Source organism: Nuphar pumila, chromosome 17 (genome assembly GCF_984573655.1).
Source record: "Nuphar pumila chromosome 17, dmNupPumi1.hap1.1, whole genome shotgun sequence".
In the NCBI taxonomy this organism is placed as follows: domain Eukaryota; kingdom Viridiplantae; phylum Streptophyta; class Magnoliopsida; order Nymphaeales; family Nymphaeaceae; genus Nuphar; species Nuphar pumila.
The window spans coordinates 62832166-62847214 of NC_143265.1; positions in this window are offsets into that span (position 1 = coordinate 62832166).

Sequence of the window (15049 nt, forward strand, 5' to 3'; positions counted from 1 at the left end):
TGTGAATTTATGTGATTATAATGCAAATTTTTTCAAGAGTTTCTCATTGTTGGTTGTGAAATTCTTGAAATGTTTGCAATACTACTAAAAGGTTTGTGAAAATTGTTAAGTTTTGCAATAGATGATGTGAAATTCTTTTTTACCGTGTGAATTCTACAAGCATTAAATGCGACATTTTGTTTTTTAAAACCTTTTCTGCGCAATTCAAGGTAATTTTCGCATAACCTAAGATTCTTGTGGTCTCCAATTGGTGGTCCCCAAACTACTTTATCTCTAGATAAAACTTCGACGGGGTGGTATCCCTTGTGGTAAGCGAGGTCTTGTATCAAGATTAAGGACCTGAAGGAGCTTAAATCTTGCGATTGCAAATAAATTTTGAACTTGAATTTGGATTTAGACCTTAGACTTTCGGTTTTGGTTTGGTTTGGTCTTTGACCTTTTGTTCCTATAATGCTCCGAGATTTTTAACCACAGTGAATTTTACGTGAAAATTAAAAAAAAAAATCTTTATTGAAATCATCAGCAAAAATATTTTCAAACAAGGGTTCAAAACATCGACGAGATAAGTTGCATATAAAACTGACTCTAATAAATTCAAACGAGGATAACATGACACAAATAAAATATTTTCATTCAAAAGAACAATGTATCATTTAAAATATTGCAAAACCAATACAATGTCATGCGTCTCACAGCCCGCGTGTGAAAACATGCTCGTACACGGCTTTCAATTGGGTGAACTTGGATTTAGCTAGATTAAGGGATTGGACAATCCTCTGAAATTCATAAACAGCAACCAACACTGATGTATGCAACAACACTTGTCTCTCATTTTCTTCAGAAAACTATTACCAATGCAGTACAATTATCCTTGCTACACCGCTCACGAACAGCTTCTTGAACAAGGCACTTACTCATACAGGTCTTCCTGCATATGCAACGTAACATATTTAAGTTCTCTTATTGTGCTAAGAAGTCCATCTTCATGTCAAGCAACTACTAAGTCATAGATCACAGGGAAATTTAGCCCAACTGATGCCAACAGGAACAGATGCATGTGCAGGTCAAGCGTGTGTCTAGATTTGACCCACAAGGCACTGATCAATAATTTATACGGGCAGGTAAAATACAACCCACACGGAGCTGGTCCTAACCCAAATCCAAATGAGCCAATTTGATCAAACCTAAACGCAACAAGATTCAACATGATTGAGCCCTTGTTGGCTTTGACTGTGGCTGTGAATTGGAACGACTATAAGGGATGTAAATGGTATTGATTTGGGATAGATATGACTAAGTCCATTTACTCGATTTTGGTAGACCCTCACCAGCTCCAACACCATGAGATATATGAGTAGCAAATATCTTCATAATACTTTTCGCAAGAGATCGACATTTTTATCTGAAATGCAAGTTGTCCTTAGCAGGAACCATGACATATGACCAACAATTCAAGAGAAAGTTGAAAAGGAAGTTAGCTCCAGGGTAGGATCATACATTATTCTTTCATTTATATCATTGACTATTTCAGTTAGAACGACAAGGTTATGCTATTGCAAAAAGAGGACAAAGCTTCAATCATCTTCTAAGAATCACAGTAAATAATTCAAGGAAGATACGCAGACAAGCTTGCAATAACAACAAAGCACTGGTAAAAATATGATTACCTTCAATAATTTTCCAACAAATTCAACAGCATCACTTGGTCCAAAAATCTGAAGTCCACTAGCCAGTGTGATGAATGAAAGATGACGTCAAATGTTGTTGAATTTGTTGGAAAATTATTGAAGGTAATCATATATAAACTTAGCAATATATATAATGACTATTATTTAAAAAAAAAAACCTCAAGATATCACTTGCAATCTGTGAACTACACTATTAATCATGTAAGAAAGAAAATTTAGTATTGATATAAAGTTCACCTACTGTATGGAAAACAGCGAAAGCGTTTCTCAGGAAATCACTTTCGGGTTAATGGGTCATTTATCCAATTAAATTGTTATGCTTGTGTAGTTGATACGTAAGTAACCCTATGTCGATAATGCGTACATTGTTAGGCTTAATTGAATTCAGTTACGAGTGGTTTGATGTCTGTGGAAAAAAAAATTAAAAATGCTCGTGTTAGTAGCTCACCCAAATACACTTTACCCTCTATTTTGCATAATCGGTCTTATATATGTCTCGTAAATCATTTATATTTTCCTCATTCGAAGGAGTTTTTATGAATGGTTTGCTGTATTGAAAAGCTAACAAAATTTTACATAATCTGTGAAATTTTGGGTCATGTTCTCTGAATATGTACAAAACAATGACAGTCAAAACATAAAAATATAGGCGAACACTAAACGAGTTGTATCTCCCTCGTTCCGTGAAATTTTTATGAGTAGTTTATGGCATCAGAAAGCTGACAAAATTTTCTATATTTTATTAGAAAGTGAGCTCTATTCATAAAATGTACATAATACTATGACAGTCGTAACAACATGTCAGTTTGGGAGCCCAATGAGTCCCAAACCGACTAAGGATTGAGACAATAGTGAATGCAATATATTACTGATTTTCAAATTTTATTTGTTATAAAAAATTTGATACTGTAAATACAGTTCCAACACTGATTTTTGTCACGTGTTGAGTTCCCAAATAAGGGCATGAATTGAATAAGGTGCTCGTTGAACAAATTGGTCTTATTGCAAATCACTATCGAATTGATTGAAATACACATTTAATGGGAATGCATATGGATGCATCTAATTGTGTATGATTAATGCCTATTGATTAATGAATGTTAAAATATGAAATGTAAAAATGTGCAATGGTGTATGACTATTGATTTACATTTGAAATTGTGCATCCATGAGCCTGGAAGGAGGCCAAATCTTTAATTAGATTTGTATTGTGAACTGCATGCACTTAATGAAGTAAAAAGGTTAACCATGTGACACTAAATTATTGTTACTTACAAGGAGAGGATAAGCAATACATATTGGCTTTGTGGATATTATTTTTTAGCACGGAAGGTTCTTTCTCTCCAACCACAAAGGTAGGGAAAGCCTTTACAATAGTTTGTATGGTGGATGATTAGAAACTCGAGTGAAAAACTGATGCATCAGGATAACGGTGTTGGAGTGATCTCTCGATACGGTCGTCCTTCACCCAAGGACTGATAAAAGGTACTTGATCAGGTCCAAAGAAACAAATTGTATGAATACACTACCTGCGCCATGGCCCTAATCTAGGTTATTGTTTGTGTCGTACCCACAAGTCTAAGAAGTAGAAACTTAAATTGATTGTGCATTTAGTTAGTCATGACATTCATCATTTATAAAAAAAAAATATAATTAAAGACAATTAAGTCACTCATGCATAAATAGTCGGTCACTCTATAATGGTAAGTGCATGCATCCTTAACTGCTCATGCATATTAAGTGTACATATATATTTAACTGCTCATGTATGAAAAAACATGTAATTGTTTATGATTGAAAATCATGTGAGAAATTATAATGAATGTATCTTTGAATTGATGATTGTTGTTTACATGTGTGAGTTATAAGAATATTCTTTTGCATACTTGTTTTAATTTACGAGTACTAAATAACATTTTCTACCAAGCTTTCACGAGTCTGGCTTGTCTTATGTGGTTTCAGGTAAATTATGATGTGCAACTGCGAAGCAGATGTAGAATGCTGGGGTAGCGTCGAAAGCCAATCATTTCCTTTTTCAAGTATAGTTTTGGAAAAACAATTTTGTTTTTTCAGAGTGAAAACACTCGAATGTGTATTTTAAATTATTGAAACCGGATTAAATTTTATTAGTGAATGTTATTCACATTTTAATTCAATTATGATGATTGATTGTATTGTAACCCGTCCAGAATGGTTAACCCAAAGAAAAATATTGTTTTCGCTATTTAAAAAAAAATATTAAAAATTTTGGGTTTAAATTATGAGGCGTTACAACTACTCTATTGTGTCCAACCGAGGACCGCACCCTAGACACGTTCAACCCTACCTAAGAGGGACAAGAACCTTAGGTTCGATCCTCTAGCTTCTATCAGGCTTAGACTACAGTACATGTTTGTTGCTTGCTCAGGTCTCCTTTCATATCGAAGTTTTAAACCCTCAAAACTGGATCAAAAGGAGAGCCTAACATATGGTTAAATAGTTTGACTGCATAAAGTCCTTTCTCTCTAGTTGTTTATCATATCGGGGTGATCTTAGTGGCATTGAAAATGTGATTTTTTGATATATTTCTGCTCTCTTTTTTTATTTTTTCAAATTACTAGCGTAGGTGGCTGCAAAATAGTTTTGAACAATCAGAATAGGTTTTGCAATGCCTATTTTTTGCCTATTTTAGGAATGTTGTTGGGGTTGTATTTCAACATATGTTCATCATTTTCAGTGAATCAAGTGTTGAAAAGATCTTTTTGTCTATTTTTTTTTTGAGCTTTTTCAAAGTCTGCCATTTTTTTGGTCCAAAGCAGTGGTAATGTCTAGCCCGACTATTAGATTATAGAAAATTTCAGTGAAAACTCAAGTTTCATATCAGATTTGTATTTTTAAGTCCCGAAATCCCGTGATTTCATTAACCATTGTTCATTTCCAATTCTTATATGCTCGTGCGTTGCATATGGATCTGGTAAGATCTTTTGGATCCATATCTGATCCAATTAAGAATTTAATTTCTTGTGAAAATCTTTTTTCTTTAAAAAACATAGTGCTTTTGAGTTTTTAATTTCATTACTTTATAGGTAGATATCCAAGGTAGACTTGGTGTTTATTTACTTGTTTTATCATTAAGAAATATAATTTAGAAAACTTGTTGGAGAAATCTCATAACACAAATTTTCTTAGGAAAAATCATCGACTTCCAACAAGATGGGATATGTATTTTAAGTGAGACCTTATTTGCTTTGTCTTTGCTCTATCTATTTTTATCCTTGTTTTCTTTGAACTTTGAAAAACCCTATTTTTAATGTTTTGACCTTCTTAGCCTTCCAACAACCTATTTTACCATTCCCTTACCTAGCAGCTTACCCTAACCTTGACCCATGTTCTTAGGTGACCAGAAAGCCTTTAATTCAATCCATATTTGATCTAAACTGAAACCATTTCCTAATTGGCATCCGAGGACATTTTTAGCCTACTTGATTTCTTTGTTTTCGTAGGCCTTTTTTTAGAACTTCCCAAAACCTTCACCGTGGATGCCCTTAAACCACTACTCTATCATGTCCGACGGGGGTCCGCACCCCATACATGTCTAGCCCAAAATGTTGGATTTGATCATCTCGCTTCCGTCGTGCTCAGATTAGAGTACATGTTTGTTGCTAGCCCAACACTCCCTTCTGATCCAAGTTCTGAACTTTCAAAAGTAGATCCAAAAGAGAGCCTAACAAATGGTTAAATAGTTTGTTTTCTAGAAGTCCTTTTTCTCTAGTTGTTTATCGAATCGAGGCGATCTTGGTGACATTGAAAATTTGACTTTGATATATTTTTGCTCTTTTTTTTTTGTTTTTCTGAATTTTTGGCATAGGTGTTCATAAAATAGTTTTAATGAATCAAAATAGTTGTTGCAACGCCATTTTTTTTCCTATTTTAAGAATGTCGTTGGGGTTGTATTTCAACACATGTTCATCTTCTTCTAGTGAATCATTTTTTTTTTCAGAATCTGCCATTTTTTGGGTATAAAACCAGTGGTAATGTCTAGCCCAGTTATTGGATTTCAGAAAATTCTAGTGAAAACTCAAGTTTTGGATCATATTTGCATTTTTGGTTTCCAAAACCCAGTAATTTCATTACCCATTGTCCATTTCCAGTTCTTATTTGCTTGAGTTGTATTTGGATTTGGAGAAATCTTTTGGATAAAGGTTTCTTTGGGATCCATGTCTGATTCAATTAAAAATTTAATTTCCTATGAAAATCATTTTACTTTAAAAAATATAGTGCTTTTGAGTGTTTAATTTTATTGCTTTATAGGTAGATACCTTAGGTAGACTTATTGTTTATTTACTTGTTTTTATCATTAGAAAATATAATTTAGAAACCCTTGTTAAAGAAATCTCATGGCATAAATTTTTCTAAGAAAATTTATCAACCTCCAATAAGTTGGATCTGTATTTTGTGTGAGACTTTGTTTGCTTTGTCGTTGTTCTTTCTATTTTTATCTTCGTTTTCTTTGGACTTTGACTGTAGAGTCACTATTTTTTTGTATAGATTTTTTAAAAGCCCACATCTTGTCCCATATTTTGGATCTTCAGATCTCCCTACTACTACCATAAACCATCAGATTGGGTATATCGGTGGTAGACCAAGGATACCAAAAACCCTCTCGCACGTACCAATAGACATAACTCTGGTTTATAGCAAAAGGTTCGGTAAGAAGGAACCAACCCATTTAAAGTAGCCTCACAAATTAGTGGAGCGCTCGAGGAGGCCAAGAAAACTTTGTTTTCAAAAACTTGATCTATGTATTGTGTGATTTATGTGGACTCTTGTTTGTTAAGATCTCAAGTCATGGTTCAGAAGAAGTATTCTACGAATCCTCTTAAGAACTCAATCACTTTTGAGCTGAGATAGGGTCTTGCGAACGTTGGCCTGTATATGAAACCTAAGTCTATGGCCCAAGATCCACCTATGAATACTGTGAAGAAGCCTAAAGGCATCCGTGAGTTGCATGCCCTATTGGCCGAAAGCTTACTTTAAGAAATGGGGGCATACCTTCTGTCTGGAGGGGATTCCTTTAATCAATTATTTGTGGAGGAATCAGATGGTGAAGAGGAAGAAGAAAATTATTCTTAATATGAAGAATCAAACATGGGCAAAGGAGTAATCCAAGAATTCTTAGGAGGATCCATTTTAGAGGAAGTGAAAAAATTTAATGTCATCTTGAGAATATTGATACAAAAAATAAAGTAGAGATTCTTGAAAAATGAAGCCAAGTTAAAGAACTACAAATAGGTCCGTAAACAAAAAAATCAGAGTGTTTCTGCCATAAAGGACCAGTCCATCAGTATTCCGGAGATAGTGGTATCGATTATTGAAGCTATATCATCATGCTCTAATGCGTATGAAGAGCGAGTCCAAGATTTATAAGATCTAAGAAACATAGTCGTTAGATGTAAAGAACCAAAGGAGAAAGAAGGCCCTACAAAATTAAAGGGTTCATTTTGAGTAAGGATAACGAACCTTTGGGTATCACCTCATGGAAGTTCGTTAAGTTCAATGAAACCAGAAATCTTCACTCACATCATCTTGTTGTTGGAAGGATATTTAAATTTTCTAAAGAATGATTGGGTGTTGATTCGATGGTTCCCAAGGAGCCTTGAGGGCGAAGTCTTGTTTATTAAGCAGTTCATATTCAAGGTGGACGTTTTGTAACCGATCAGTCAACTTTATAATCTTAGGCAAAAGAAATATGAGGACACCCAAGACTTCATAAAAGTTGGTGAGTTGTATATCACCATATGAAAACCTAATCCAAGAGTCTCATGCCATCACCCTTATTATGAACAACTTCAATCAATCTTTTAAAGGCATATTGGCTACTCAGAGGTGTGATACCTTTGTGGATCTGATTGATATTGCCACTTGGATGGAATAAAATCTTAAAAGGGGCATATTTAATGAGATTCTGGATAATACTGGGTCTAAAAAAGATTGATCTAAAAAGGAAGAATCACCTATGAGCCAGGTTAGTGTGGCTACTCCTAGAAGAGCAAAAAAAAATCCTGTCTCCCAAGCAAAACCAGGGGCAAACTCAAAATCCTAGATGACCCAATGACAGAAACTTTACTGAGATCCACCAGATTCAATCTCAAGTCTTGAATAGTTTGTTGCAAATGGGGACTTTAAATTACCCAAAGTGTCAAATTCTTTTCAAATAAAAGGAAAGGACCCAATAAAGTTCTCTAGATATCATCAAGTTCTTGTCACATAATTTAGGACCACATTGACAAATGTGAACTGGTCTTGGAAAATGAAAAAACTCAAGAGGAACCAAGTTGCATTCATAATGAGAAACTTCATATGATTAACAAAGCTGAACTAGTATTAAAAAAAAATGTCATAATTTCCAAAGTCTACATTGATTTTGCTAATCGAAAAGAAACATTACACCACAGTTTGCTTGCACTCAGGTTCACCAAGTGAGACTCAAGTTAAGAAGAAAGAAGGGAATACTTTTGGCCAAGTTTCGAAAAAAGAGATTGTGCTAGAGTTATCTATTGAGGTTGTCATTATAAAGGAGAAAGAAGAAGGCCTTACAAAAACTCTAGAAGAGAAAAGTCTTGTCATGGTTACAAAAAAAGAAACTCATGTCGTGCTAGAACCAACCACTAATACTCTCATTTTAGAGAAAGAAGAGGCGTTTCAAATTCTTATTAAAGAGAAATACCATGAATATGCTGATGTGATGGACCACTTTGACTCTTTCAACTCGATAGATGCAAATGATTATGTTCAACTAAATTGTCTAGATTATGTCATAGAGAATTCAAAATCTGAAATTTCTTATGCCTCTTTCGAGGAAGAAGAAAGTTCTTACGAGATTTTTGAGGATAACTTGAAATTTGTTAAGAAACAATCTAGCTTTGTCATTCTCACGCTCATGTTGTTTATCAACCTGGTGATCTCACCTTACACATGGGTAGCATCCAAGGAAGAACCAAGATCTTCACATACCCAATTCGAGCTTCTGCCTCTAATATTGAAAATAGTGATGGAGTTACTTGCAATTTGCACTATATAGAGCAAATCTATGTTGGGTCAAGAAAGCCAAAAGTTTAAAAAATAATTTCAATAATGTGTAAGATCTACACCATCTGTTATTTTATAGAGCCACATATACTACAACATTAGAACAAAAATTCAAATCTTAATATTTTAAAAGATCAAGGTTGGAAAAGAGGAGAACATAATCAGAATATAAGACACATTTCACCTCAAGACGTAAATGTCATAGACCTATCCTCACAACATCTATAACCTATTGCTAGGGCAAATCCAAAGCACACCCTATTCTCGACACTAGGTCAGAGAGTTACATGAGTTAAAATTGCACCATTTGGATAAGGTATACCTCTCACAGTCTAGAGTCACAAATTCATCATTCTCATATCTTTTGGGAATGTGACTGATTTGTTTTGATTGCCTTTTAAATAGTTATTTGAAAATCCAAGAAAAGAGAAAATAAAAAATCTAATAAATAAATAAATAAATAAATCCAAAAAACCAAAAACCAAAATCTAAAAAATAGAGATATTTAAAAATTCAAAAAAATAAAAAATATTTTTTTAAAAAGATTGCCCTTTTTGCTGTAAAATTTTTGTCATTTGAATATTTTTTTTAAGAAGTCATTGCATTTATGAGAAGTTCACATGCACTACCTATGATCGAGGTGAGATTTAGTGTATTTTATTATTTATTTCATTCATTTATTGTGTTTTTATCATTTAGAATTTCCTAATCATGGTATACCGTGTTTTGTTCTTTTTTTTATAGAGCCTTGGTGGCTTATGCCATCAAACTCGCTTTTATCGGATCCGCATATGAGGTATGTACACTCATAAGCTAAAGACTCACAAGTGAATATTTCGAGTTCCTAGCGTGGTTGATCCCTACCAAAGGAGAAAATGCACACAACCTTGTAGGACAGACATGTAACATCCCAACTTTTAAATCTTAAAAAATTGTAGATTTTTTTTTTAAAATACTTTTAAATCTTTTAACAAAATAACAACAAAAAAATTCTACTAGGACTAAAACTTGGTATGCTACTTCTCGTATACATTTATAACCATACAACCATAGAATTAAAAATTCAAACATTCATGAATTAAATTAAATATCATAATCATCCATAATTATTTTTAATTATCTAATTAAAAATAAATAAAAATAAAAATATCAGAGTCTCAAAATATCAAAGGTGTGGGAAAGGTATGGCTCGGTCCCACCATCGCATGTAAGTCTACTCACTTTCTAAAAAACATTAAAATCAAAGGGCCAGACATACAATGTCTTAGTAGGGTGGAGCTATACTAAACAAGTAAAGCGGAAATATGAAAGCAAAAATTGCATCTAACTTTTCATGCACTAAATTAAATTGAATCTAAAACAATTCAACATGCATTCCAATAATTCAAGTAAGTATACTATTTACAAAAATATCAAATATGCATCATTCATTTCAACTTAAGTCGCTAAAATGCATGAAAAATTAAAAATTCATGTACTTATCATTGCAAAAGCTATTCATATGCATGGGCCAAAGTCTTATCTTTAATTACATTTTTTTTAGATGATGCATGTTATGCCTATCTAATGCATATACATTGAAGTTTTACTTCTTAGCCCTGTTAGCACAAACATAGGCAGACACCTGCATCAGGGCCATGGCGTAGGCAATATTTTTATATAGGAGTGGGTTTAGCCTGATCGAGCACCTTTCAACAGTCCTGGGTGAGGGACGACAAAAGTGAAAGAGACTCTCAATACCTCTATCCTGATGCATCAGAATTCTACTAATGAGTTTATTTTCCCTATGTTGCAGAGGTTTTTCCTATCTTCGTGAGTGGAGAGGATCAACCTTCTGAGCTCAAAGCAGAATTTCACGAAGCCAGATGTACTACTTACCCTATTTTTGCAAACCCTTATTTTAATTCACATGTTTCACTTATTTAAATTAAATATCTTACATGCAATATCATGATTGAATCCATCAAAGAGGATTTAGCCATTTTAGGGCATTGTATTCGATAACATATTCATTTTTATGTTTGTAAATACACGTGCATGTACATAAGAAATGCGATAAACATTTATAACTTGCATGCATCCACACATTCACATCATCATCATCACAAGGATATGCGTAAATATACAATAGGGATAACATTGAAATATTTTCAATAAAATACATAAGTCGGACCTTTCGCTCCCTTAGCACGTAGTCACATAGGCGAACACATCTCATTAATTAAACATTTATTCATGCCTCAACATTGGCATATCATTTCTTGCAAAAAAACAAACTTTTGCAGCATATATAGAGTCTGCATATTGTTCATAATAGCATGCACATCAATAAATAAATTACGCAAGTGTTCAAGGATCGCGTCTTAAACTAGTTCCAAACTTGTGAAAGGTCCAACTCTGTCTGACTGTTATAGAGCTTATAATTTTTTTTTCATTCAGTGAATAAAGCTAAAAATTTTATAGTTAAAAAAAAATTGTCAGTTTTTCAATGCCACATACCGTTCATAAAAAATTATCACTATAAGAAAGTTATAATTGTTTTACTATAGACCTATACTTTTTTATTTTAACTATCACAAAACCATGCTCATTCCATGAAAAAAGACCAAAATAAAAATTTTATTGTAAATGTGAAATTTTGTTAGCTTTCAACACAATAAATTGCTAATCAAAACTTTTCCAGATAAGGAAGATACGAGTGATTAACCGATCGGGTGTCAAGCTGAAAATATGAAATACCGGGCCTATATATTCGGGTGGGGCCAAAATGGGTTACCCAAATCCATATTTCCGATTTTTTTTACATGAATTAAATCAAAAAATTTATAAAAATCACACTAAACTAAACTAACATAATCAATAATGGAAAAATCTATTTTTCTCAGTTGTTTGGCCTTAAAAATATATCCATCCCACACATGGCTTGATTCCCCAGAAATAATTTCGGTAAATTACATAATTTAATAAGTAAATCATAAAATTTTCCTATGAATAAAAATTAAAAAATTAAACAATAATTATAGAATATCAGCATGCACATTATCTACAAATTACAATTAATTTTTTCATGGACTTAATTAAGTATATCATGGTTTTCACTAAATTTACCGTTTTTTTTAGAAACCCAATAAAACCAAATACATAATATCTAAGAATTTTAAACATGAAAATACTTCAAATTTTTACAGAACATCTATATTAACATGCTCTACTAACCCAAATCGAGATTTATAAAAAAAAACATTGAATAACCTAAGTATTTTAAGGTTTCATATTTTTATTTTTTGAGAAATTGATTTTTAGGAAAAATACAATTTCTAAAAGGGGTTTCTCTCAAAAACTCATTCTATTTTCATTCTTTGATAGCCCTACGACAAACCCATGTGTGGAAGGCATGATTTAGGGTCTATACTTATGAAAAATCAATAGAATTCATGCCACAAAGTTTGTTTTACAAGTAGAGCATAGATCCCCCTACCGCTTCTGGCAAAATTTGATCGTACGGGCGTAAAATATTTTCCTCACACAAACCGGCAATTGTACATGAACCACAGCTTCACACACAACTTCCTAGAGATTTCTTCATGCACATGAAACCCTCCCTTGCTGAGTGAAGGGTGAAACACCAAAGGCTTGGTGTAGAGAAAAGAGAGAGAAGAGAAAAAAAGAGAAGAGAAATTTGGAAGAGAGAAAAGGGTTAAAAAAATAAAGAGGATCAAATGGGGGTGAGCCCCTCTACTATATTTATAGTTTCTTAGGATTAAGTCATTGGTTGAAATTAATCCTATCCCTTGATTATAGATTTAGGGTTTGTTTCCTTCTTATTATTTTCCACTTTCTTGTTTTAATTCTTCTTCTTTCTTTCTTTTTTGTTAGTTTAGGTTACATAATACATATATCATAGTGTATATTATGCATAGTATTTGGTATGAATACCCATAAGGCCTCCTTTCTAAATTTTGAAATTAACAACTCTCAAATTGGGATCTGATTTCTGGACACCTTTTCTAAAAAAATTCTCCTAAAACCCTTCTTTTTATTTTAAATTTTTTTGGATCCATATGAAAGCAAAACAGGTGTCTCGGAGGTTCGGGCTGGTAGGAAAAGCATAAACGACCATGAAAGACTGTCCTACAAGCAAACCCTGTTGTCAAAAAATGATTTTCAAGAAGATATAGGATGACTAAAAAATGGCTTTAGCAACAAGTAGAGATCGTACGTAAGCCAAAAATTGCATAGTGGAGATGCTGATCATGGCCAAGAAGTGATGAACGTGAAGGCAACTCAAAAGCAGCACTATGAAGCAAAAGTCGTTGTGGTGTGGTGAAGGTAGGTCTAAGGCAACCAGGCCATTAGAAATGTGATGCAGGGTCACCAAAAAATCAAAGCGACCGAGTAATATGTTGTTTTTCGATAGTCAGAAAGGGAAGGGACTCATCGTGAAATGCTCCTAAGCAATAGCTACGCCATCATGCCTTATTGGTGGTTTGGTAATAACCATGAGAGGGATGAGGCCATGCAAGCCCTAATGGGCCAAGAAAGGGGAAGAGGCATGGTTGTGGGGGTTGGAATGATGAGCATCATGAAAAGAGATATGCCCATAACGAGAGAGTGCTGAAGAATATGATGGACGGTTGGGGAGGGGCCCACAAGATCAAAATCTCTATTGCCCTTCCTTTTTTTACGCCCCCAAACCGTTACCAAGTTTAAATTCTGCATAGCTGACGATGCTATCTCCTATTTTGGCGAGAGGGGTGTAAACACCCCAAATTTTCCTTATCCATTCTCAAACAACCTCCCTCATGCAGTGCCAACCCGGTTAGGTCAGTGTAGGAGTCAAATCTGGAGTCAATTTTAGAAAATCACCACTTTACCCATTTTCATTAGAAAAATTACCATTTTACCCCTAGGTCATCCCGGACCCCAGTCAGTCAGAGTCAACCAAGCTCATTGGTCAGTTCAAAATAGTTAGAATATCAGTCATTTCAAACTCATTTGAGCTCACAGCGAGAAGGCCATTTTCATTTCTGACCATTCCTGCCAAAATGGGATCATTTCTTCAGAAATGAGCTCATTTCTCACTCAAATCCAAGCCAATTGTCTCTGAGTCAGTCATTCATAGTCAGTCATGTTTTTCTGAGTCTAGCCTGAGCTCACCAAGAGTTCAAGTGCTCCAGTTTCAATTCAAAACCATTTTCAAGTGTATAGGAGCCCATTTCAGCCCGTTTTATCTCTTTCAGTTGAAATTGAGCTGAGTTCAGTCAGTTGAGCTAGTGTCCGAGCTTTTATTTTAGTTCATGTCAGTATTACTAACCTTCGTTCTAGCTCAAACCCATCTCAGATTTGTAATTCACTTCACTCCAATGACCATTCCATACCATTTCTCTAAAAATGACAGCTTTTCTTGAAAAATTAGTTAGAGAGTTCAGTTGAGTCAGTGTCTGGTCAGTTCATTTGAGTTATGAAACTCTAAAACCCAGCTCAATCCAATTCATTTCAGTTCAATCCAGCTCAAACCTTAATTTTCAGTGTCACCCTAGCTCGGTAGAACCCGAAAACCATTTCTTGAACCATTTTACAAATTTTATCAATTTTAACACATTTTGAACTGGTACAAGTACTAATCGGGGTCTAACATCCAAAATTCTTCATTCAGGGTCTGCATTTTGCATAGCATTTCATGTCATTTCTCATCATTTCATATCATTTCTCAGCATTTCATAACATTTCATCACATTTCATTCCATTTTCGAAGTCCAGAATTCTAGTTTTATAAATTTCAATCCAGATCGAGTTTTAAAAGTTTTCATAAATCAATTTCAAACCAAGGGTTTCCAAAATTGACATTTTTACCCCATGGAGTCTAAATTTAGAAATATTTTCTCGAGAAAAATAATTTGGACTTATTTCAAACTCAATTACCAAATTCTGCACTGGATTTGCCTCTCAACAGAGTATTGAACTTCAAATTCTGAGCTCATTTCAAAAACTGTCAAAAATAGCTCATTTCGTTCAGAAACTTTCTGAAAAGACTATTTTACCCCTCTAATTGTCAAAATGAATTTCAAAATTGGAATTTGGACCCGCTCTGAGATGGCCCATCCATTTGTATTTGCCTTTTTAATCTACATATAAAAAAGGAAAAAATTTTATTACATTTTCTTTATTTTTTTTAATTTTATTATTTATTTATTTTACCTAAGGTGGGACCCACAAGGGGGTCGACCCCCCTAGCCTCTCTGTTTCCTTTCTTCCTCTACTTCCTCTTTCCTTTTCCCTTCTTCCTTTTCTTT